This window comes from Cervus elaphus, chromosome 5 (genome assembly GCF_910594005.1).
Source record: "Cervus elaphus chromosome 5, mCerEla1.1, whole genome shotgun sequence".
Lineage (NCBI taxonomy): Eukaryota > Metazoa > Chordata > Mammalia > Artiodactyla > Cervidae > Cervus > Cervus elaphus.
In genome coordinates, this window is record NC_057819.1 from 23,826,815 (window position 1) to 23,852,177 (window position 25,363).

Below are 25,363 nucleotides of genomic sequence, written 5' to 3' on the forward strand. Positions count from 1 at the left end.
AATGGTGGTTGCCAGGGCCTTGGGGGAGAGGGGATGGAAGTTATTTCTTAGTGGGTACATCCCACCAATTTGGGATGATGAAGTTTTGAATATGGATGGTGGTGAGAGTTGTACAACACAGTGAGTATACTTAATGCCACTAAATAGTACATTTTAAAAAATAGTTAAGAAAGGAGACTCAGAGATAGCGAGAACACACTGGTGGCTACTGAGGGGAGACAAAAAGGGGGATGGGCAATATAGAGACAGGGGAAGACTGGGGTTATTATGGGATTATATGAAATCGTGTATGTGAAAAAAAAAATCGTGTATGTGAAACTTTTTAAAATTCCAAAGCACTATATAGAATTTTTAAAAATCTTTCTTTCAATGAAAAGTAGATTTTAAAGAATGGTTAAGGTGGAAAATTTTCTGTTATTTTACATTTTTTAAAAAAGGAAATTGATTCACTCTCCTAGCCAAAAGGCCCCAAGTTGATATCTAGATTCAGGCAGAGCTGGCTCGGGGGTTTGAATGAAGTCATCAAGTTTCTGCATCTCTTTCTCAGGAAATTTCTACATAGTAGACCAGATGCCACCAACAGTTTTAGACCCACAACCTCCCAGCTGAATGACCCTTGCAAAGGGACCTTCTTTCTTGTTAGTAGATCAGAAAAACCTGTAAAGAACTCAGATGGGTCAGGAAAGAATCTGAGGTCATGACTTACTCTTGAACCAATGGTCATGGATGTGGTAGTTCTGATAAGTACAAGTTTAACTACACTAGGTTGACATAGAATGGTGATTCCTTCGAAGCAGGTGTATGTGTGCTTAGACGCTCAATTGTGTCTGACGCTTTCAACCCTTTGGACTGTAGCCCACTAGGCCCCTCAGTCCTGGGATTCTCCAGGCAAGAATACTGGAGTGGGTTGCCTTCCCCTACTCCACGGGATCTTCCCAACTCAGGGATCGAACCCACGTCTCCTGGGTCTCCTGCATTGCAAGTGGATTCTTTACCTGTTGAGCCATTTCGAGGCAGGTGGGGTTCTGTTATTAGAAAGGAAGAGGGGTGGACTTCCCTGAAGAGTCTGCCTGCCAATTCAAGGAACACAGATTCAATCCCTGGTCTGGGAAGATCCCACATACAGGGCAGCAACTAAGCCCATGCACCCCAACTACTGAGCCCATACTCTAGAGCCCATGCTCCACAACAAGAGAAGCCACCACAGTGAGAAACCCAAGCACTGCAACTGGAGAGTAACTCCCACTCACTGCAACCCAATGCAGCCAAGTATTGATAAGTAAAGAAATAAAATTTTAAAGAAATACAAATTATTTTTTAAAAAAGAAAGGAAGAAAGGTGTTATATAGTCAAGGTCAACTGTACCTGAGGAAACTTATTAAAAAAAAAAAGGGAATCTGTAGAAACTTTAGTCCCTATATATTGATGACTTTATAATATTGAGTATGCACTCATATATTAGCAGTGGTATAAAGCATCTCTCCAGGACTTCAGTGTTGCCGTGTGATATCTTTAAAGCAGGAGAGCCATCTTTTGAGACATGAGGTTTCTGCAGAAAGTCCTCCCCCGCTGGTGCTAGCCCTCCATAGCTCATCTTTGTTGTTGTTCAGTCCCTCGGTCGTGTCCAACTTTGTGTGACCCCAGGGGCTATAGCCCGCCAGACTCCTCTGTCCATGGAATTCTCCAGGCAAGAATACTGGAGTCATTAGTCACTCCCTTCTCCAGGGGATCTTCCCAACCTAGGGACTGAACCCAGGTCTCCTGCATTGCAGGTAAATTCTTTACCATCTGAGTCACCAGGAAAGCCTCTTCATACCTAGAAAACCACATAAATATGGCCCCTGCCTTTTAAGAGCTCACAATCCAAGATGGTAGATGTACTTGGACCAGTCTCCACAGGCTGCTTCAATGAGAGCAGAAAATAGATCCCCAAACCAAAGTACCTAATGTCACAGAAGGAGGTTTCTGTGGGTGTGCCTCTGCGTCTTATCTCTGTATTTCAGAATCCAGGTTCAATGCCAGTCCTTGGACAATCACTTGAAAAGTCAGTATTTATTAAAATTACTTAATAAATACTTTTGAGTGTCTGTCATGTACCTTGAGTACCTGTCATGTACCAGGCACTGTTCTAGATCCTGGAAATATGGTGGTGAACAAAGGAGTGGAGTATTTTTTTTAAATACTTGTTTATTTATATATTTGGCTTCCCTGGATATTAGCTGCAGCATGAAGGATCTTCCATCTTCATTGTGGCACACAGGATATTTAGTTATGGTATGAAGGGTCTTTTTTAGCGGCAGCAGGCAAGCTCTTAGTTGCAGCTTATGAGATCTATTTCCCTGACCAGGGATCGCACCCAGTCTCCCATGCATTGGGAGCATGGAATCTTAGCCACTGGACCACCAGGGAAGTCCCAGGAGCAAAGTCTTTACTCTGATGAAGTTTACTTTCTAGTGGGGAAGATGCATTGACAGATAATAGTTATATGTATCAGATGATGATTGAAGCTATGGAGAAAAATAAAGTGGGTAAAGAGATAGAGAAGGTGGGATGGGTCCCATTTCATCTAGGCCTCTCTAAGGTAGGATTTGAGTGAAGAGGGCATGAGGATGCCAGACATGCAGTTATTGAGGGAAGGGCATGAAGAGGAAGGAACAGTAAGAACGAAACTCAGAGGCAGGAGCACCAAGACCCCAGCTTGGCTGAATTGTGACTGAGGGTTGCACAGTGAGGTCAAAATTCAGGTAGGAGAGAGGATTATGGGAAGGCTGACCACCTAGGGCCCTGAATGAATGAACAAGAGTAGAAAAGCATCTAGAAAGTGAAAGAGACAGGACTTGAACCCAGGTAGTGGACTCCAGGGCACAGGCTTGCTCCCACCCCACACTGACTGACTTCCTGGAAAACTAGGGAAACACATCAGTCCATGCACCCTTTTTTAAAAATTTAAGTACAGTTGACTTACTGTGTTTCAAGTGTACAGCAAAATCATTCAGTATTCACACAAATATTCTCTTTAATATTTTTTTGTTATAGATTATTGTGAGATATTAAGTATCATTCACTTTGCTATACAGTAGGCCCTTGTTGCTTGTCTGCTTAGTACATAGTAGTGTGTACCTGTTCATTCCAAGCTCCTAATTCATCTTTCTCTCCCCCCTTCTCCCCTTTGGTGACCATAAGTTGGTTTTCTATGTCTGTGAGTCTGTCTCTGCTTGTAAATAAGTTCATTTGTCTTATATTTTTAGATCCCACATGTAAGTGGTACCATACTGTATTTGTCTTTCTCTGACTTACTTCATTTGGTGTGATAATCACTGGGTACATCCATGTAGATGCAGATGGCATAATTGCCTTTTTCATGGCCGAGTAGTATTCCATTGTATATATGTACCACATCTTCTTTATCCACTGTTGATGGGCATTTAGGTTACTGCTGTGTCTTGGCTATTGTAAATAGTGCTGCTATGAACATTGCAGTGCCTATATCTTTTTGAATTAGAGTGTTCATCTTTTCAAGATATATGCCCATGGGGACTTCCCTGGTGGTTCAGTGATTAAGACTTTGTGTTTCCAATGCTGAGGATGCACTGTTGTTCATAGTGGCTGCACCAACTTACATTCCCCCCAACAGTGTAGGAGGGTTTTTCTTCTCCACACCCTCTCCAGTATTTATTATTTGTAGACTTTTTGATGATGGCTATTCTGACAGGTATGAGGTGATATCTCACAGTAATTTTGATGTGCATTGCTCTAATAATTAGCAATGTGAAGCATCTTTTTCTGTGCTGTTGACTATCTGTATGTCTTCTTTGGAGAAATACCTATTGAGGTTTTGTGCCCATATTTTGATTGGGTTGTTTGTTTGTATAAGTTGTTTCTATATTTTGGAAGTTCCTCTTAATCACCCTCCAGAGACTCTCTGCTGCAGCTAAGAAAGGCATCTTGAGAAGTTTGTGCAAGAATTAGAAAGTAGCAATGGTTGGTCCCTGTGTCCTGAATTGCACCGCCATGTAAGAACAAAAGAAAGATGGACTCTGGGGATACCAGGATGGGAAGGGGGGGCCAAGACAGCAGCTGTGATGTGGTGCTACCCCCACCCAGAGCTTGGTGGTATTATTGCCTTCTTGGCTGGTTATTAAGAAGTTTTTTCTTTCTTGCCAGGAAATCAGTGCTACTGAGAGACTCAGGGCTCCTTCAGGGGCGAGTTACTAGGTCAGCTCATCAAACATTGATGGGCCAGCTGCACCAAAGCCATCTTCCACCTGAAGTTCCTTCGTGACTGGCCACGGAGTCTCTCAAGGAGGCCACAAATACCTGCAAGGAGTTACTTAAGGAGCCATTAGAGATTTGATGGATGGGCTCTTTTGCCCTTTTTGATTTTTATTATTAATACATTCTTTTGCATCAGTGGTTCTTGATTCAGGAGTAGCCCGGTTGCCTATCAGATTAGGAGTAGGTTGTCTTTGTGTGTGTGTGCGTGTGTGTGTGTGTGTGTGTATGTGTGTGTGTGTTACCCCCAGACAATGCCCTGACCGTAGAAAAGTACGAAATCAGGGACAATAATTCCAAGCCAACACTTTGTGATGGATTACCAGTCCCTTTACTGGGACATGGAATAGACTGGTTGTTCTAACTCGGGAATCAGACTGCATGGATCCAATACTAACTCTGCCACTTAACTGTTGTGTGAGTGTGAGCGTGTTACTTTGCTGTTCTGTATTTTCTCACTTCTTTAAAAATAGAGAAGAAAAAAAATTTTAAAAAAGAATCAAAATAGAGAAGAGTCATGGTACCTATCCAGTGAAATTGTTGCATCTTTGTTGTTTTTTAAGACTTGAATTTCTAATAGTAGATTTTAATTCTCCTTAGTTTTTTTCTTTTGGCCTTGCCACACAGCTTGTAGGATCTGAGTTCCCCAATCAGGGATGGAATGTAGACCCCAGCAGTGAAAATGCTAAGTTCAGGTTCTAACCATTGGTCCACTAGGGAATTCCCAAGACTTAAATTTTTAGAGCAGTTTTTTAGTTCACCACAAAATTGAGAGGAAGGTACATAAATTTCCCATCTACTCCCTGCCCTGGCCCATACACAGCCTCCATCATTATCAACATCCCCACCAAGTGGTACCTTTGTTACAACTGATGAACCTGCATGGACAAATCATAATCACTCCAAGTCCTTAGTTTACCTTAGGGTTTACTCTGTGTGTTTGTTGTGTATTCTGTGTTTGGACAAATGTATACACCATTATTTTGTCTTACAAGGTAGCTTCACTGTCCTGAGAATCTGTGTTCCATGTATTCAGACCCCCCTCCCAGCCCCTGGAAATCACTGACATTTCTGTTGTCTCCATAGTTTTGCCTTTTCCGGAATGTCTGTAGTTGGAATCATATAGCATGTAGCCTTTTCACATAAGCTTCTTTCCCTCAGTAAAATGTATTTAAGGTCCCTCCATGTCTTTTCATGGACGTGATAGCTCATTTATTTTTAAACATTGAATAATATTCTATTGTCTGGATGTATCACAGTTTGTTTATCAGTTCACTTACCTAAGAGCATCCTTGTTGCTTCCAATTTTTGGCAATTATGAATAAAGCTGTTCTAAACATCTGTGTACAGGTTTTATGTGGACATAATTTTCAGCTCCTTTGGATAAATACAAAGGAGAGTGATTGCTGGATTGTATGGAAAGAGTATTTTAGTTTTGTAAGAAGCTAACATAGAGCAAAGTAAATCAGCTATATATATACATGTATCCCCTCTGTTTGGATTCCTTTCCCATTTAGGTCACCACAGAGAATGAATAGGGTTCCCTGAGCTAGACAATAGGTTCTCATTAGTTATCTATTTTATACATAGTGTTTATATGTCAATTCCAATCTAACACAACATTGTAAAGCAACTATGCTCCAAAAAGAATTAATTTAAAAATAAGATAAAAATCACTCAGAACTAGTTTGCAAAAAAAAAAGAAAAGAAACTACTGAACTGTCTTCCAAACAAGCCATACCATTTTGCATTCTCACCAGCAGTGAGTCAGAGTTCCCATTGCTCCACATCTTTGTCAGCATTTGGTGATGTCAGTGGTCTGGGTTGGGGTATTTTGATAGGTGTTTGGTGGTATCTCTTTGCTTTTCTAGTTTACAGTTCCCTGATGACATACCGTGGTGGTGTTGCTGTTGTTTATGTATCACGTGGGAGACACTTTACAGAGAGCCTGGCTGACCCAGACATGTGAATAAAACATATAAGTTGTTTGTTCGATATCCTCACAAACAGTGCAGAGCACAGACTCCATGGCCTGTTCCCTGCCTTCTCAGAACCTAGTAAACGAAAACAGCAGAAAAGGTGTGTTTTTGTTTCCTGTTGACGAGAACTCAGACACAGCCAGGTGAGTCCCACCTTTGCAGTTCTGTGTCCTCGCTCATCGTGGTCCCTGCTGTGAATTGCGCCTGGCACATAGCGTGAACTCTCTTCCCGATGGTTTATTCTCTCATAATTGAATTAGCATTTCGCCAACATACTCTCAAAAATAGATAAGGTGAGATCATAAAAATTTTTTACTGTCTGCACGTGTAAGATCCCAGCATGGTAATCTCAGAGCAACAGATGCATGGAGTGTTTGGGGATACACATTAAAGTTAATTTGGTGATTAGACTGTGGCATTTTCCATGTACCAAGCTCATTCAGCAGAGCCGTGCTCTATCTTAGAGCAATATTTCTCACCCCCTCGATATTGAGAACTTGGACTAGATAATCCTTTCCCTGGTGGCTCAGACGGTAAAGAATCTGCCTGCAATGCAGGAGACCTGGGTTTGATCCCCTGGAGAAGGGAATGGCTACCCACTCCAGTATTCTTGCCTGGAGAACTCCATGGACAGAGGAACTGGGCAGGCTACAGTCCGTGGGTCACAAGTCAGACAGGACTGAATGACTAACACTTCACTTTCAATCCTTTGCCACAGGGCCTGTGCTGTTCATTGTAGGGTGGTCAGCACAGTCTCAGCCTCTACCCAGTCAATGTCAACTATACCCTCATCTCCTAGTTGGATGATCAGACACATCTCTAGATATTACCAAGTGTCCCCTGGGGGGGCACATCTCTGTGATTGAGAACCACTTTGTTGGAGCACTGTTCAGAGTGATGTTTGGAGCGAATGGTTTGTATCGGTGTAGAAGTGGGGCTCCTCCTCAAATGTACGTCACTGCAGACTTTTGCATGCAAGGCTGGGTGAATGGATTGCTTGGCTAGATAGACAGATTTCCTGCCTCAAAATGAGTTACAGAGGGATTTCTCTGGTGGTCCGGTGGTTAAGACTCCACGCTTCCAAGGCAGGGGGCATAGGTTCATCCCTGGTCTCGAAACTAAGATTTTGTGTGCCTTGTGGTGCAGCCAAAATATAGAGGAGGGAAGGAGTTGCATTAAAATGCTGAGACTTTGCAAGAATCTTAGTTTCAAAGCTAAAAGTTCACTATGCTCTTTGATCCTTTTCAGAATTATACATCATCTCACAGTCATTCTAAACTAGTGTCCAACCAGCATGTCTAACAGATCCATATGTCATCTTACCCTGCTTTGTAGAATGCAAATTTATTAGGGTGCTATTCATCCCAGAAATATTTATACAGACTATTTAATATAGGTTGATGCCATCTGAACTTGGCATATGATGCAATAAGAAATACAGAGCCCCACCCATGAAGTGTTCTAGCCTAAAGCATCCAACATGTATCTAAACACATTTCTACATCTAAAGACCAGTTTAAAGGAAATGCAGGCATAAAGGAACACATTAAACAGCAATGAAAATACACCATCTGATAAAGCCGGAATGAGGATATTCTCTAGGACCAAAGAGTATTTCAAAAACATCAGTTGCTTGAATAAAAGGAGGAGGGTAACAGTAGAGCAAAAAGGAGGAGAGTAAAAGAGACTTCAACCTAAAGTCAGAAGAAGAAAGGAAATCATAAAGATCAGAGAGACATTAAATAAAATAGAGGTTAAAAAACAATAGAAAAAAATCAATAAAACCAAAAGCTAGTTCTTTGAAAGGGTAAACAAAATTGATAAACCTTTGGCCAGGGTCACCACAAAGAAATGAGAGCGAACCCACGTAACAAAATAAGAAATGAAAAAAATGAGGCAATACAACCAATATGGTAGAAATACAAAAAAACCATTCAAGGAATACTATGAAAAATTCTGTGTCAACAAATTTGACAATCTAGAAGATATGGACAAGTTTCTAGAAACATACAGCCTACCAAGACTGAATCAGGAGGAAATAGATAACTTGAACAGATTGATCACTAGAGGTGAAATAGAATCTGTAATTTAAAAAAAACTCCTAACAAATAATAGAGACTTAAGAGCATAACAACCAGATACTGTACATGGACCTTGTTTAGATTTTGATGGGAACAAATCAATTCTATAAAATATCTTTGAGATAAGAGGGGACATTTTTATCATTAGTTTTGTTGGGTATAATAATAGCAAGGTGATTATGTTTTTTAAAATCTTGAAGTATTTATGAGTGAAATGGAACGCAATCTGGCTTTTGGTTTTAAAATAGTTCATCATAAAGATGTTGAGGAGGATGAGCGAAACAAGAATGGCTAGACGCAGTTCATTGTTGGAACAGACCAATGAGTACATATATTTCACTATTAGATAGTTGTGTTAATGCCTATTTTTCTCACAGTAGGGTGACTGCTGTCAAGCCCACCTACACAAAGAAAATCAGTGCACTGAACTACTTTCTTTAGCCTGGGTGACCATTTGTCATGACATTTCCTTCTGCCTTGGTTCTGCTGAATTACTTTAATCCATAATGATTCACCAGACTTACTCAAGAGATAGCCTAGGTCTGTTACCGGAATGCCAGGGAAACTTAGATAAAGCTGAATGTTAAGATATAGATTCTGGTGACTTCCCTGGTGGTCCAGAGGTTAAGAATTTGCTTTGCGATGCAGGGGATGTGGGTTTGATCCCTGGTCAGGATCCCACCTGGCTGCTGAGCAACTAAGCCAGAGCACTATAACTGAAGAAGCCTGGGCATGGCAATGAAAGATCCCCAGGATGCAACAAAGATTCCGTGTGCCACCACTAAGGCCTGACACAGCCAAGTAAATAAATAAATGGGGAAAAAAAGATACAGATTCTTTAGTGATTCAGGGAAGAAACTGTGAGGAAACATGGTAAGATCAGTCATTGAGGGATGGGAGATATGCTTTGTCATTACGAATCACATAGTAAACACCGCTTCAATCTTGGAGGAAGTAACCAAAGACTGGATGGCCCATAGACGGAGGACATCTTAGCACATCCACCAGGCTCCCCACCCCAAGTTTAATGGAAAGTATCTATTATTAAAGGAACTGTTTATAGCGGTGTAGGCAGGTTTGGTGTAAATACTCTCACCGTAACCACCTTCAAGCTACTGATGAGATACTGCTAAACACAAAGTTGGGAAGAGGGGTCTAGTAGCACTGCATAATATAGGATTTCCTCCATGCACATATAGAAACATCACCTCAAGAGCCAAGATCATTGTAAACTGTGGTAAAATCATTAGGGAGTCATGATTTTGAGTATTACTGCCTTTGTATTCTAATGCAGATTCTTCCATTATAGGTTTATACAACTTATATTTGAATAACTGCCATGTTTAAAAACCAGCTTGCTGTATTTCAGCCAGCACACCACTGGTGTATGATGACCAGCATGGAGTTTCCAAGAAGACAGTGGTAAACGTGGATGATGGATTTGGAGGGTTTTCAGAACAAACCTATCAAAACCTATTGGTGTTTCTTCTTATGAATGAATGATTTTTGTGCCAAAGTTTGCAATGAAAGGAGCAAGAAGCCATGTGCCTGAGAACAGATCAGAGAGGGGGAAAGAAATAAGACAGCTTGAAGCAGCAACAATGCTTAGGAAAGCCCCCAGTGTGCTCTGAGTTACGGACCTGGTTTCAAACATTTGATGAATTGCTGATAAAGGAATTTTCATGAACATCCCATAGCAGAGGCATACTGAAGGCAGCAAAAGGTAATGGCCAAAAGGGGACAGTGTTTTCTAAGCTAAACAGATGATGAAACAAGACAGTGAATTGGAAAAGCATTTGATCACAACTGTTTTCATGCAGATCTGAGAGAGGTGAGGGATATCTAGTCCAGGTGAACTGGCCTTGGCCGCTGCTCTTAAGTCAATTAAGGAGCGGGGAATTTATATCCAAGGGAACGAGGTGGGTTTCAGTGGCCACACACACATTCCATTGGCATAGTCAGAAAGCAAATAGAGCATTTTTTATAGGCACGCATGCCTATACACACACACAAGCACAAACCCACAACTCTTTTAGGAAATTGCAGTGATGACCAACATTTTTTCACATCCTTGGAATCCGTCTGTGTCTCCTCACTGCCTGGGAGCCCCCCAGGGTCCTGGTCCCAGAAAGGCATTGTCCCTGCAGAGCTCAGCTGTGCCTAGCTCAGGAAGTCAGTGGTTCAGTGGGGTGATGGCTTTCACAGGGCTCCTGATGAGGGGCAGGGATATAGAAACCAGCTCATACTACTAAGAACGAAACATGAAACAAATGTGTTCAATGTTTTTACTGCAAGGGCCCTTTTGATTACTCTTCCCTCCCGTGTTTTGAAAGCTGGTATAAGGTTGCATAGATAAAGGAAAGCTCTGCGTTTTTTAAGTTATATGTCTACTGGTGATTCCCTGTGTGTGACATGCATGCTTATAGCAAGTGATGCTGTTTTATGAGATTCATGAACATTTTTTTAAATTGTACCATCTTGTATTTATTTTAATATGCAAAGGAGTTTGGTTTTTTTTTATGAGGTAGTCACATATAGTTTCTTTTTTAAATAAATTTGCTAAAGTAAATAAAAAGATGTCATTCATTTAAAGAAATACATTAAATGATACTACATAGAGTGTATGAATATGCCAGCAATTTGAGGGTGAGACTTGAGGAAACGCAAGTGGATATTTCACATGGACCTGAACTCCAGGAGCATCCAATCAGCCCCTGGTACCCAGGGTAGCCACTGTGACTGGAGGAGATGCTTGGAGCAGAAGGAGCATATCTAATCATCTCAGCTCTATATGAACCTTGATCCCAGACAACTGTTTTCTCTTGAATTCTTGGAAATACTGAAAGCCTTTAAAGCCTCTTTGGTCTGTCATGTTAGCTTTGTAGGACTTGTCAGGTTCCTGGGTGAATAGGGATATAAATGTATGAGTCTTATTATTTTCTTTTTCTATTTATTGAGGTATAGTTGCTTTACAATGTTGTATTAGTTTCTGCTGTACAATGAAGGGAATCATCTATGTTTATTCATCTATCCCCTCCCTCTTGTCCTCTCTCTCCCTGCCATCCTGAGCATCCAGGTCACCACAGAACGTCGAACTGAGCTCCCTGTGTTGGACAGCAGGTTCCCACTAGCCATCTATCTGTTTTACACATCGCAGTATATATATGTCAATCCTAGTCTCCCAATTCATCCCGCTCTGCCCCGCCATATCCACACATCTGTTCTCTACTCCTGCGTCTCTATTCCTGCCCAGTAAATATGTTCATCTGAACCATTTTTCTAGATTCCACATATATGCATTAACATATGGTATTTGTTTTTCTCTTTACAAGTCTTATTATAATGAAAGAGCCAACATCAGTGTACTGTTCCTTTATGTATAGTATGTACCCCTTGCAAAATGCCATCCACTCATTTTATTCATGGCAGAAGCTGGTTTGCATGCCTAGGAGGAAGCTTTCCCACTGCAGTGCCCAGAGTGATGTCAGTGGAGAGTAAACTGACCTGCCTGGCTGGATACAGTGGATGTTAATTGCTCTGCTTGTTTAGCGACTTTATAATTTTGCTTCAGCAACTCCATGTAGGGGCCAGGCCAGGGGTGGGCTGCTTCAGTAACTGCTGGCTTCCTTTGTCCTAGCCAGCCCCCTGAGGAAGCACATAGCAGAGACCCTGAAGCAAGGTGGAACATTTAGACAGACATTTATCACAAAGAAATTTCTCTGACCTTCCTTTCCATCCATTCCATCCTCTGGAGAGGGGGCTCCATAGCATTGGGTGCAGTGAGTCTTTTTAAAAGATATTTATTTATTTGGCTGCTTCAGGTCTTAGCTGTGGCACACAGGATCTATGTCATGTCACATGAGATCTTTTGGTGCAGCGCACAGATTCTCTAGCTGTGGTGAGCGGGCTCTGGGTGTTTGGGCTTCAGTAGTTACAACAAGCAGACTCTCTAGTTGCATCACTCAGGCTGTTAGTTCTGCAGCAGCATGTGGGGTCTTAGTTCCCCAATCAGTCAGGGATTGAACCTGCATCCTCTGCATTGCAAGGCAGATTCCTAACGACTGGGCCACCAGGGAAGTCCCCAGGTGAGTCTTTTCTCTGCATTACCTAGTGATGGGCAAACCTTTCATTCTCCGACTTGGGGAGCCATTCATTAGTTTCCTTTGCTGCAGTTTCCTTCACCCAGCCTGTTGGATAAGCATGCTGCTGATGGCTCCTCTGAGGTGCCAGTTGTAGATCCCCAGGGACATTAGAAATGAAAAAATCCACTCCATGGCAGAGAAAGATTAGCACCCCGAGTCTGCATCTTTTTGAAGGTCTCTAAGGAAAGAATGAATGGAAGATTCCAGCAATGAAGCATCCAGCCTGCCCTCCCTAGAAAACCGACTGGCTTCCTGGGTAGATATCTAGTAACTCAGTCCTCACCTTAGGACAAGAACATGCCTGCTCAGTGTTAAGAGAGGTCATATAAATCAGTGGCTTTCAGCCAAGAATGGTTTAACCCTACAGAAAATATTTGGCAATGTCTGGAGATATTTTTGGTTGTCACGCCTGGGGAAGGATACTGCTAGAATCTGGTGGGTAGAAGCAACTAAACATCCTACAGCACACAGAACACTCCCTTTCCCCAAAGCAAAATAGTGTCTGTCCCAAACTATTAATAGGCCAAGGTTGAAAACCCCAGATATCAGTGAATGAAGGAGGGGACTTCAGGAAAAGACTGTGATGAGCGGCCTTGAAGCACACTTGTTTACTTAATACTGAGAACCACTACTCATATCCACCCCATTTCCATTTGAGGCTGTCATCAGATTTCACATCCCAACCCCTCTGTTCTTGCACTTTCTATCCCAGCCTCACTGGGCTCATTGCTGCTCCTGCAGCATGGGCCTGTACTCTTTTCTAAGCTATGTAACAAATCTCGACAAGTTTGGCAGCCTACAGTAGCACCCACTCATTAGCTCAGGGTACCATGGGTCAGAAGTCTCGGTAGGCCCAACTGAATTCTCAGCGAGGGTCTCATGGGCTGGAGTCAGTGTATCAGCCAGGCTGGTCCTTGTCTTCAGGCTCCAGGGTTGATTCTGCTTCCAAGAACACTCGGCTGAACTCAGTTCTGGCGGCTTTAGGACTGGGGACCCTGTTTCGTTGCTGGCTGTCAATCAAGGGTTGCGTTCAGCCCCTAAAGGCCAGCCTCATTCCTTGGTTTATTGCCCCCCCCATCTTCAAAGCCAGCAACAGGCACCAAATCTCTCATGTAGAATCTCTCTGACATCTCCATCTGCCACCCACTGGAGAAAACTCTGCTTTTAAAGGGCTGGTGTGATGAGATCAGTTCAGTTCATTCACTAAGTCATGACCAACTCTTTGCAACCCCGTGGACTGCAGCATGCCAGGCTTCCCTGTCCATCACCAACTCCCAGAGTTTATCCAAACTCATGTCCTTTGAGTCGGTGATGCCATCCAACCATCTCATCCTCTGTCGTCCCATTCTCTTTCCACCTTCAGTCTTTCCCAGCATCAGGGTCTTTTCCAATGAGTCAGCTCTTCGCATCAAGTGGCCAAAGTTTTGGAGTTTCAGCTTCAGCATCAGTCCTTCCAGTGAACACTCAGGACTGATTTCCTTTAGGATGGACTGGTTGGATCTCCTTGCTGTCCGAGGGCTTCTCAAGAGTCTTCTCCAACACTACCGTTTAAAAGCATCAATTCTTCAGCACTCAGCTTTCTTTATAGTCCAACTCTCACATCCATACATGACTACTGGAAAAACCATAGCTTTGACTAGACGGACCTTTGTTCAAACCTCCCTAAACCTGGTTTAGGACTTTACATTTTTCGCTGTGCTGGATCATCCTGGCTGCTCCTGGGTGTTCTCTAGCTGCAGGTACCAGGTCTAGAGTATGCAGGCTCAGTAGTTGCAGCCGCCAAGCTTAGATGCCCTGTGGCATGTGGGATCTTAGTTTTCCCAACCTGGGACCCAACCTGTGTCCCCTGCATTAGAAGGTGGATGCTTACCCACTGGACCACCCAGGGAAGTACTTGGTCTGGGACTCGAATTCCCAACTGCAAAAGCCCTTAATGGCAAGGTTAGGGCTTAAGTAACCAGGGACAAGAATTGTGGGCAGCATCTTTAGAGTTCTACCTACCATAGAACCTTCACAATGAACTTTTCCTGCTGGAAATGACCATCTCTGGCCACCACCCTGTTGTCCATATGATTCTCCCACACCATCTCCCAGTCTTTTCAGAGCAGTCTTCCCCAGCCATCCTATTAAAAACTGCACCCCTTTATTCCATCCCATATTCTCTCCCCAGCTTTATTTTCCCTCACAACTCTTGCCAGCATCTGACAGGCTGTTTATTTTGCTTAGGTTTTGGTGTAAAGTCTGTCTCTCCCAACTGGGATGTGAGTTTTCCAAATGAAAAAATGGGCTCATTGGATATTCCACACCAAGAACAGCATTTAGTTCTTGTGACATATTCAATGGTGCTTGCCAAATGAGTAAGCAACATAATGGGTTAAAAAGGAGAAACCCAGAGTTTTATATAGAAGTTTTGGATTTTATTTCAATGTTGGCCACTTGTGTTCATCTTCTGGGGCTGAATAAAAAAGGACCACAGACTGGGTGGCTTAAATAACAGATGTGTTGTCTCAAAGTTCTAGAAACTGGAAGTCCAAAATCAAGGTAGAGGCAGGCTTAGTTCCTTCTAAGTGTTCTGAGGGAGCACCTATGCCAGGCTTCTGTCCTTGGGTCATGGATGACCATCTCCATTTTCACATGGCATTCTCTCTGTATTTTGTTGTTTAGTTGCTAAGTCATGTCCGACTCTGGGACGCCATGGACTTTAGCCCACCAGGCTCCTCTGTCTATGGGATTCTCCAGGCAAGAATACTGGAGTGGCTTGCCATTTCCTCCTCTAGGGGATCTTCCTCACCCAGAGATCAAACCCAGGTCTTTCACTTGGCAGGCAGATTCTTTGCCACAAGCCACCTAGGAAGTCCCTATCTCTGTATAGTGTCTGTTATAAATTCCACCTTCTTATAAGGCACCAACCATCTTGGATTAGTGTTCTTCCTAAGAACTATAATTGGATCACCCCTGTTAAAGCCATATCTCCATGTAAGATCACATTCGAAGGTGCTGGGGGTTACAGTTAACATATGAATTTGTAGGGAAAAGTACAGTTCAACCCATAATAGCAGCTATTTATATTTTTCCTTTTCTATCTACTCTGAGGATCAGATTCAGCCCTTTAGCAGCCTTATAGGGCCAGAGACCAAGTGGTACCTTGCTCCCTCCCACAACCCCCACTCAGGATGCACAGATGCTCACACATTCCAGGATCTATTGCAGCATCTTTGAGAAGCTTCTAGAGAGTGCTTTTCACATGATAATTAGAGCTGACCCAGAGATGGATGGCTTGGAAGATGGAAATTAGGCTTCCTGTGTTCAAAAATTAGTACTGAACATTGATTTTCTTTAAGGAACATTTAATCATCCCTGTATTACACCTGAGTTGGGCACATTTTTGAATAGAGGAGGAAACGTTTAACCACTAGAAAATGTAATCATATAATAGCATCAATTATAAACATGTGGTATACATGAGCCAGCTCAGGTACAATCAGGCAGGACAAGAAGCACCACCAGGGCTGGTCCACACTTGAGTCCTGTGTTGATGCATCTCAGTATCCCAGTATCCAGCATGGTACCTGCTGGGAAAAGTTGGTCCTCAATATTAACATGATGGATGAAAAGAACATGTCAGTGTTATTCAGAGCTGTCTCTGAAAATCTGAAATTATCTCCCCAACAACCAGCAGCAGCAGCCCTACACATTGGGGCGGGGGTGGGGGGGGGCAGTGTCAGTGGATGACCAGTAAACTAAGGGATCTCCTTGGGACAGATGATGAAAAAGAGCAAGGTCAACTGCATGACTTTCCTAGGGTCATGAAGTTCATCACAGCAGATATAGGACCGGAAGCTGGGTTTCCTGCATCTGGTTCACTGCCTTCCCCTCCACAATGGGTGCTGAAAAAAAGGCTGCTCTCACATCACCATGGACCAAGTGCTCCACTCCTTCCCTAGAAACCAGGCATCCTCATGTTTTATCCCCTAATCCCACTGTATTCTAACACTGACTATCATTGCAAAACCTCTCATTCTGGGTGGGACCCAAATTCCTGCAACTGCTAGTTCCTTGAAGTAAATCGGAACACCCATTGACCTCAGTAAAGAAAACACCTAATTAACAAGGTCGGGCCCTTTAAAACCTGTACCTTCCTCTCATCTCAGCAGCTCATCTCCCCACCCAAGTCAGAGATGTAACCAGCCTCTGCACCAGTCAACAAGAATCCTCCTATTTTCTTGAACCATGAAGTGGAAAGAACAATTTGTAGCTTCAGTGAAACCTCCGGTCTTGAGCAAAATTCAGATGCAGCAAAACCCAATTTCAAGTGAAGTCACATTTCATGAGGCAGTCTTTGTGGACAGTTGAGGTGGGAGGCGTCCCTGCTTTAGGACAAAGGAGGGGCTTTTATATGCTATTGTGTCCTTTATCTTTGTCACTTAAGCATACCTTGGTCTTCTCAGGGCCATGGTGGCAAGTATGTTTTAGCAAAATCATTTAGCAAATCATTTTAAAGTAAGAGTTGGAAGAAGTTTCTAAAGAAAAGTGCAGCTGCAGCTGATAAGCTCTTACTGCTTTGTGTGTGATGCTAATTTGGGTACCCTGGGCCTGAAAGGTGGAGATGGGGTTTATCATCACTTCCCATCCCACTGGTTCCCTTCTGGTGACCACCTTTGCTTGGCGATGTCTCAGTTCAGTTCAGTTCAGTTGCTCAGTCGTGTCCGACTCTTGGCGACCCCATGGACTGCAGCATGCCACGCCTCCATATCCATCACCAGCTCCTGGAGTTTACTCAAACTCTTGTCCATCGAGTCAGTGATGCCATCCAACCATCTCATCCTCCATCGTCCCCTTCTCCTCCTGCCTTCAATATTTCCCAGCATCAGGGTCTTTTCAAATGAGTCAGCTCTTCACATCAGGTGGCCAAAGTGTTGGAGTTTCAGCATTAGTCCTTGCAATGAATCTTCGGGACTGATTTCCTTTAGGATGGACTGGTTGGATCTCCTTGCAGTCCAAGGGACCCTCAAGAGTCTTCTGCAATACCACAGTTCAAAAGCATCAATTCTTCAGTGCTCAGCTTTATAGTACAACTCTCACATCCATACATGACTACTGGAAAAACCATAGCTTTGACTAGATGGACCTTTGTTGGCAAAGTAATGTCTCTGCTTTTTAATATGCTGTCTAGGTTGGTCATAACTTTCCTTCCAAGGAGCAAACATCTTTTAATTTCATGGCTGCAGTCACCATCTGCAGTGATTTTGGAGCCCAAAAAAATAAAGTCTGCCACTGTTTCCACTTTTTCCCCATTTATTTGCCATGAAGTGATGAGACTGGATACCATAATCCTAGTTTTCTGAATGTTGAGTTTTAAGCCAGCTTTATCACTCTCCTCTTTCACCTTCATCAAGAGGCTCTTTAGTTCTTCGCTTTCTGCCATAAGGGTGGTGTCATCTGCATATCTGAGGGTATTGATATTTCTCCTGGCAATCTTGATTCCAGCCTGTGCTTCATCCATTCCAGCACTTCACATGATGTACTCTGCATATAAGTTAAATAAGCAGGGTGACAATATACAGCCTTGACGTACTCCTTTTCCTAGTTGGAACCAGTCTGTTGTTCCATGTCCAGTTCTAACTGTTGCTTCCTGACCTGAATACATATTTCTCAAGAGGCAGGTCAGGTGGTCTGATATTCCCATTTCTTGACGAATTTTCCACAGTTTGTTGTGATCCACACAGTCAAAGGCTTTGGCATAGTCAATAAAGCAAAAGTAGATATTTTTCTGGAACTCTCTTGATTTTTCAATGATTTGGTGAATGTTGGCTATTTGATCTTTTGTTCCTCTGCCTTTTCTAAAACCAGCTTGAGCATCTGGAAGTTCACAGTTCACATATTGTTGAAGCCTGGCCTGGAGAATTTTGAGCATTATTTTGCTAGTGTGTGAGATGAGTGCAATTGTGCAGTAGTTTGAGCATTCTTTGGCATTGCCTTTCTTTGGGATTAGACTGAAAACGGACCTTTTCCAGTCCTGTGGCCACTGCTGAGTTTTCCAAATTTGCTGGCATATTGAGTGCAACACTTCCACAGCATCATCTTTCAGGATTTGAATAGCTCAACTGGAATTCTACCACCTCCTCTAGCTTTGTTTGTAGTGATGCTTCCTAAAGTCCATTTGACTTCGCATTCCAGGATGTCTGGCTCTAGGTGAGTGATCACACCATTGTGATTATCTGGATCATGAAGATCTTTTTTGTATAGTTCTTCTGTGTATTTTTGCCACCTCTTCGTGGTATCTTCTGCTTCTGTTAGGTCCATACCATTTCTATCCTTCATTGTGCCCATCTTTGCATGAAATGTTCCCTTGGTATCTCTAATTTTCTTGAAGAAATCTCTAGTCTTTCCCATTCTATTGTTTTCCTCTATTTCTTTGCATTGATTGCTGAGGAAGGCTTTATCTCTCCTGGCTATTCTTTGGAACTCTGCATTCAAATGGATATATCTTTCCTTTTCTCCTTTGCCTTTTGCTTCTCTTCTTTTCATAGCTATTTGTAAGGCCTCCTCAGACAACCATTTTACCTTTTTGCATTTCTTTTTGTTGGGGATGGTCTTGATCCCTGCCTCCTGTACAATGTCACAAATCTCTGTCCATAGTTCTTCAGGCATTCAGTCTATCAGATCTAATCCCTTGACTCTCTTTATCACTTCCACTGTATAATCGTAAGGGAGTTGATTTAGGTCATACCTGAAAGGTCTAGTGGTTTTCCCTACTTTCTTCAACTTAAGTCTGAATTTGGCAATAAGGAGTTCATGATCTAAGCCATAGTAGCTCCCTGTCTTGTCTTTGCTAACTGTTTAGAGCTTCCCCATCTTTGGCTGCAAAGAGTATAATCAGTCTGGTTTCGGTATTGACCATCTGGTGATGTCCATGTGTAGAGTCTTCTCTTGTGTTGTTGGAAGAGGGTGTTTGCTATGACCAGTGAGTTCTCTTGGCAAAACTCTGTTAGCCTTTGACCTGCTTCATTCTGTACTCCAAGGCCAAATTTGGCTGTTATTCCAGGTATTTCTTGACTTCCTACTTTTGCATTCCAGTCACCTATAATGAAAAGGACATCTTTTTTGGGTGTTAGTTCTAAAAGGTCTTGTAGGTCTTCATAGAACCATTCAACTTCAGCTTCTTCAGCACTACTGGTCAGGGGGCATAGACTTGGATTACTGTGATTGAATGGTTTGCCTTGGAAATGAACAGAGATCATTCTGTCGTTTTTGAGACTGCATCCAAGTACTGCATTTTGGACTCTTGTTGACTATGATGGCTACTCCATTTCTTCTAAGGGACTCTTGCCCACAGTAGTAGATATAATGGTCATCTGAGTTAAATTCACCCATTCCAGTCCATTTTAGTTCACTGATTCCTAAAATGTCAGTGTTTACTCTTGCCATCTCCTATTTGCCTTGATTCATAGATCTAACATTCCAGGTTCCTGTGCAATATTGTTCTTTACAGCATTGGACTTTACTTCCATCACCAGTCACATCCACAACTAGGTGTTGTTTTTGCTTTGGCTCCATCTCTTCATTCTTTCTGGAGCTAGTTCTCCACTGATCTCCAGTAGCCTATTGGGCACCCACCAGCCTGGGTAGTTTATCTTTCAGTGTCCTATCTTTTTGCCTTTTCATACTGTTCGTGGGTTTCCCAAGGCAAGAATACTGAAGCGGTTTGCCATTTCTTTCTCCAGTGGACCACATTTTGTCAGAACTCTCCACCATGACCCATCCGTCTTGGGTGGCCCTATACGGCATGGCTGATAGTTTCATTGAGTTAGACAAGGCTGTGGTCCATGTGATCAGATTGGTTAGTTCTCTGTGATTGTGGTTTTCAGTCTGTCTGCCCTCTGATGGAGAAGGATAAGAGGCTATGGAAGCTTCCTGATGGGAGAGACTGACTGATGGGGAAACTGAGTCTTGTTCTGGTGGGCGGGGCCATGCTCAGTAAATCTTGCTGGTTAATTATTCACAACAATTTATCTCCTCCAACTTATAAGTTTAGCAGGGCAGGGCTGTGTGCATGTGTAATTTTTTAAGCTATTACTTTCCTAAGATAACTTTGCATGTAATTTAAGAAATCAAATAATTCTGCAGAGTTTGTTGGTAAAAACTGTATCTAACATTCTCAAAGTGACAAAATTACAGGAATAGAGAACAGATCAGAGTCTGGGGGTGCTAAGTGGTGGGCGGGCATGACTATTAAGGAGTAACATTAGGGAGTGTCTTTATGGTGGTGGAATTCTGTGTTTTGGTTGTGGTGATGATTCCTTTAATCTACACATTTGATGCGATTTTATAGAACTACACTACTCCCCCCAAAAATGCAGGTGACAGATGTAGAGAATGGGTTTGTGGTTGCCAAGGTGGATGGGGATAGGCGAGGGATGGGTTGGGAGTTTAGGAGTAGCAGATGCAAACTATCCTACACAGAACAGTAAACAAAAAGGTCCTACTGTATGGCACAGGGAACTGTATTCAATATCCTGTGATAAACCATCAGGGAAAAGAATGTGAAAAAGAATATATATATTTATATATATATAATATATATACAACTGAATGACTTTGCTATACAGCAGATATTAACATAATGTTGTAAACCAACTATGCTTCAATAAAATAATATTTTTATTAAAGTGCATTTGAAAACAAGTGACATCTAAACAGGGTGTGAAGATGAATTCATAGCATGGTAGCAATGTCAGTTTCCTGGTTTTGAAAATGTACTGTGACCATGTATGAGAGCATTATAGGGGGAAGCTGGGGGAAGGTGTATAAGAATTCTTTAGACTTCTTGTTAATCGCAAACTATCAACCTATTTCAAAATTAAAAATTATTTTGAAAAACATACTGCATGCGGTATGTTGTTCCCTTCTACAGCATTTCTCCACATACAGAAGCAAAATTCCTACTTGTTTGGCATTTATGGCCATATCTAAGCAGCATAAGGTTGATAATTCTTCATTTTTAAAAATTCATTTCATTAGAGTGTAGTTGATTTTCAATGTTGTGTTACTTTCTTCTGTACACCAAAGTGATTCAGTTATATATATACATATATATATATGTATTCATATATATACATCATATGTATACATGTATACATATGTATATATATGTATACATATGTGTATATATATATGTATACATATGTATACATATATATACATATATATATATATATACATGATTCATATATATACAATCTTTTTCATATTCTTTTTCATTATGGTTTATCATAAGATGTTGACTAGAGTTCCCCATGCTCTACAGCAGGACCTCTCCCATCAGGAAGCTTCCATAAGCCTCTATCCTTCTCCATCAGAGGACAGACAGACTGAAAACCACAATCACAGAAAACTAACCAATCTGATCACATAGACCACAGCCTTGTCTAACTCAATGAAACTATCAGCCATGCCGTATAGGGCCACTCAAGGCAGATGGGTCATGGTGGAGAGTTCTGACAAAATGTGGTCCACTGGAGAAGGAAATGGCAAACCACTTCAGTATTCTTGCCTTGGGAAACCCACGAACAGTATGAAAAGGCAAAAAGATAGGACACTGAAATGGTTTTATCCTATATACACTAGTTTGCATCTGCTAATCCCAAACTCCCAAACCATCCCTCCCCCATTCATTTTTTCAGTTTTAGGCAATAGCTATAAAATATTTCACTATGAAGAATAAGAATCTATCTTTTCTCCCCATTTTTTCTCTGTCTCCATCTCTCCAATAATACAATCATATTTTATCTAGATTAATAATCTGTGTTTAAAATATTATAAGTATGTGTACTAATCACAGTAAAACCAAGTATTAAATAATGATGGCTCTTCTGCATAATAATGGTTTAGTCCCAGAATTAAAAACTAATTTGGTTTTATTATTTTTCTTCATTTTTTGTGTTTAGCTCTTATTTAGTCCCCAACTCTTTGCTGATTATCTAAGTCTCCATTCGAATATTTTCACATCGACTTTATCAGGAAATTTGCAGTTTCCTGGAGACATCATAGACAGAATCTTGTCTGTGCTGGTGCTCAGCTCTTATCCGGGACCTCTGTTCACCATGAACCTACTGTGCATCTCTGTTATGTTTTTTTGAATCTTCACTTCCTGGGTCTCACAGTTTCTTTCTATATTTATACCCTTGTTTGATGGCACACATCCTCAAGTATTTTTCTGAGCAAGGGTGTAGGAAGTCAATTTTTGGAGAACTTACATATTTGGAAACATTTTCTTCATCAGTAGGCTGGATATCAAATGGTAGGTTGGAAATCATTTCCCCTCTGATTTTTGAAGATTTAAAAATTTTTTCTTTCTCTAATTGTGGCAAGTAGGGGGCTACTCATTGTGGTGGCTTCTCTTGTTGCAGAGAACGTGTTCTAGGAAGGGCGGGCTTCAGTAGTTGTGGCACACAGGCTTAGTTCATCCGCAGCATGTGGGATCTTCCCAGACCAGGGATCGAAGCCATGTCCCCTGCATTGGCAGGTGGATTCTTAACCACTGGACCACCAAGGAAGTCCTGAAGGTATTTTTGATCATCTTCTGGTTCCCAGAGTGACTGTGGTGAATCTTGTATCCATTCTGATCCCTGATCCTTTCTCGGCCTGGAGGACTGCAGAGTTCACCTGTCTGTATTCAGTGTCCTGAGCTATATCAGTCCTCTGTCTTGGATTCATCACCTAGTAAGTTCTTCCAATTTGGACACTACTATCCTTTCATTTGGGTAAATTTCTTTAAATTACTACATTGGTGATTCCTGCTCTCCCTTTTGTGTGTTTTTATAGTGTCCAGATGTTGAACCTCAAAGTAATTCTCTTCCATTTCTTTTTTCTTTTCTACTTCCTAAAACATATGTCTTCAATTCTATCCACCAACCATTCCACTGACTTTCCATTTCTGTGTGTGTTAGACACTCAGTCGTGTTCAACTCTGTGCAGCCTCACAGACTGTAGCCCACCAGGCCCCTCTGCCCACTGGAATTCTCCAGGCAAGAATATTAGAGTGGGTTGCCATTTCCTTCTCCAATTCTGCTATAATATTTTTTAATTTCCAAGGGCTCATTTCTTTCCCCTTTTGGGTTTGCTAGATAGCAGTCTGTTTTTGTTTCATGACTGCAGTATCTTCTCTGCTGGCTCTGTGAATGTGAACGATTGTGTATTTTGTTAATTTTGGTCTTTCCTTCATAGGCTATATTTTCTACAGATTTTTTTTGCTTTATTTTTTTTTTTTTACTTTGTTCCCTGTGTCAAGTAGAAACTTTTCTCAGAGTCCTAAGCTTCTCGATTCTTGTTTGCTCATGTCAAGAAAAAATGAGGGCCTAAAAATCCATTACAAGCTCTGAGTCCATGAGTGGGACTTGCTGACTACAAGCTTTGCAGAAAGGCAACCTGGCTGGCTGGTTGGAGAGGCTCCAGGATCAGTACCTGATGATCTGGAATCTGGTATTTTTCCCAGAGGGTAAAGGTCCAGCTTTGGGGATAAAGTCCCAGGAATCTCTGTGTTCAGCGTTGTGTCACATGACTCCTCACAGGTTTTGGGGCATGGTAACCCGAGTCTCAGGCCTTCATGGTCCCTCAGGCCTGATGGGGAGTTTGGCAGTCACCCTGTGCAGGGAGACAGAAGGGCATTTGTATCTGGCTGCTTCATAAACATACTTTTAGCTGATCCTCCATATTTTAGCCCTCATAGACTCCCAGTTTTAGTGGTCCCACTGAGACGGAGAGATTTCATGGTCTAAACGCTTATCGGTTCTTAGCTAGCCTCGCCGACAGCTCACAACTTAGTTTGGAAGTTCAGCTGACGATTTCACCCCTTCGGACATCAGCGTTCAGGCCTCCAAGTCGTTTACGGTTGCTGCATCTCTCCTCCTCATCTTTGTGGGTCTTTAGAAATAGTCCCTTCATACTTCCCTGGTGGCCCAGTGGGTAAGAATCTGCCTGCCAGTGCAGGGGACATGAGTTCGATCCTTGGTCCAGAAAGATCACACAGGCCATGGGGCAATCAAGCCTGTCTGCCAACTACTGAAACTCACAGGTCCTAAGCCCATGCTCCACAACAAGAGAAGCCACTGCAATGAATAGCCCGGGCGCAACTAGAGAGTAGCCCCCTCACTGCAACCAGAGAAAGCCTGCAGGCAGTAATGAAGACTCAGTGCAACCAAAAATAAACAAGATAAAATAAAAAAAGTTAAAGACAGCAATAAAAATAGTCCCCTCAACTTACCTTTAAATGGAATTTGGGACGAAAGGAGAAGTAGGTATTTGTGTTCAATCTGCTATTTTTCTCACCAGTTTATTGATGGGAAGACTGAGGTTCAGAAAGGCTAAGAGATGTGGCCAAAACAACAATTCTAAGAGAAGCACTTTGCCTTTTTTAAAAGTCCGTGGATAGTGTATTCAGCCAAGCTTATTTCCAAAAGAGACCTGGCAGGTCACATGAAGCAGGTCGGGGACCTCCTTGGAGCAATACAACAATAACATTTATTAAGTGCTTGTTGTATACCCGGCACTGTTCTGATTTCTTTATATATGTTATTAATAATACATTTCATCATCACAACAGCTTTATAGTGTAGGTTACTATTAACATATCCATTTACAGAGGAAGAAAGTAAGACACAAAGAGTTTATTATTTACCCAAAGTCACATAGCTACAAAGTGGAGAAAGCAGCGTGTACACCTCCACCAGGGTTTGGCACTTGGAACTTGTCTAACCCGTGTTGGGGGACACTGTTCAGTGCCTCGGGAGGCTCTTTTAGCTGCTCCCTAGATGCCAGCCCTACCCCCATTAGTCGAGACAGCCAAAAATGTCTCCAGACATCGGCACGTGGTCCCTGCAGGACAGAGTCG

General features: G+C 42.2%; 1 protein-coding gene across 1 annotated transcript in view; it reads left to right on the top strand.

Annotated features, from left to right (window-relative positions):
• The window catches only part of TMEM132C (transmembrane protein 132C), a 445,343-nt gene that overhangs the window by 255,158 nt on the left and 164,822 nt on the right, over positions 1–25,363 (top strand). The gene's annotated exons all lie outside the window — the stretch shown is intronic.